Below are 1659 nucleotides of genomic sequence, written 5' to 3' on the forward strand. Positions count from 1 at the left end.
CAGTTTTGTTAGATTTCTAACAAAACTGTCCGATGAACGGGAACGTGAAACTCAGAGTAACAGTCTTTTGTTATATTTCTGCTGCTTTTAAATAAAGCATATTACTCTACCTCTGGTATTTGAGTACTCTTTTTTCCACCTTGTTGCACATTTCATGTGCTTACTCCGGTATATATATATATATATATAAATGTGTAATATTCAAGACGAGGAGATTAGAGGGAGTGATGCAGGGCCAGATCGAAAAATGCCTGAGACCGGTCTGAGGTTCAAAACCTTGTGTCGCCCGTGGGAGACGCTTTGGTACAGTTGAAGTAAGTGAAGAAAAAGCCAAAGAAAATGCCACAACAACCCTCGAAAGTGAGAGATTATGGCCAATTCTAACCCTGTCGGAAGGTTGTCAAATTAAAGGTACCACAGGTTTCACCACAAGTGGGCGTCCTTTGCTGGTAGCAGCCGTATAATTCAGTATAGAGGTCCAAATAAAAATTCTGCAAGTCCACAGAATGGGGCGAAACAGTCCATTTAAAAGCTTTCTGTTCCATGCAAGAAAAAAAAAAAACGCTGCTGCGGACAGCTCTAACACCACAACAGCAACAACAAAAATAACAGCAGCTACACCGCCAACAACAACAACAGCATCGGTGCCAAGAGAAGCAGGAGAAATCCATTCAACATCAGCAGCAAGCAGCGGTACCACAACTGAAAGAAACTATAACAATACCTACACCATCGTAACTGAGAGAAGAAGACTTACCGACATCAGTCGACCAAACCACCAGCCTAGAAATGCCTGACTGTGTAGACATACCCTTCCACACTGTCACAGACTTTTCCGACTATGAAAACTCATCTAGCGAAGAAAACAGTCTTGGAAACCCACCAGAATGGATCCCGGTGAAAATAGAAAGGAAAAAATTACGAACTGAAAGGTGCGGTACAAGACTAAAAACAAGAAGATAGAAGAGGAGACACAGAAACCAACAAACCATCACACACCCATTCACTTCATACTAATAAACGTCTCCAACACTACAAGCACCACCAACATTACAAACACCTCAACAAACGAAAACACAGCAATCCAGACCAACAATATAAAGAGTATGCCCAGTGCATCACTAATTACACGGCCATAAACACAAACAGGCACTTAACACATATTCAAAAATATGCAGACATTACCCGGTTACTGGAAGCTGAACGTGTCATTCTAAGCGTGCCAAGTTTACAGAGACCGATTAGCGAATTAGTTAGGCGAACCTTGACGGGATTTTGTGAACCCTTAGAAGTTAATAAAGAAAACATTATTATTATTATTGTTCAGTAGTTTTATTTTTATAACGTGCTTTCACTTCACTACCGAGCGCAGCTCTGTGCGCCTTGGGTATGTGCTGTGGTTTGCTGTGGTGCTCTTATGTTTACTGTATTGAAAGTGTTTTGCGTAGAATGTGTGCAGTACCCAGTAGTGCAATTTTCTGTATGTTATATATATTTGTAAGTCCTGGTGTTTTTGTTATGTATTTGTCTGAATATTTTTTATTATACCTAAGGCACCTACTATGATAGGAATTGTTTCTGTTTTTAGATTCCACATTCGAGTTATCTCTATTTCCAGGTCTTTGTATTTTGAAAGTTTTTCCATTTCTTTTAGAGAAA

At 39.8% G+C, this 1659-nt stretch overlaps 1 protein-coding gene across 1 annotated transcript in view; it reads left to right on the plus strand.

Moving 5' to 3' along the window:
• The window catches only part of LOC106873892 (adenosine deaminase 2), a 43679-nt gene that overhangs the window by 11683 nt on the left and 30337 nt on the right, over positions 1–1659 (plus strand). The gene's annotated exons all lie outside the window — the stretch shown is intronic.

Source organism: Octopus bimaculoides, chromosome 7, assembly GCF_001194135.2.
Source record: "Octopus bimaculoides isolate UCB-OBI-ISO-001 chromosome 7, ASM119413v2, whole genome shotgun sequence".
In the NCBI taxonomy this organism is placed as follows: Eukaryota; Metazoa; Mollusca; class Cephalopoda; order Octopoda; family Octopodidae; genus Octopus; species Octopus bimaculoides.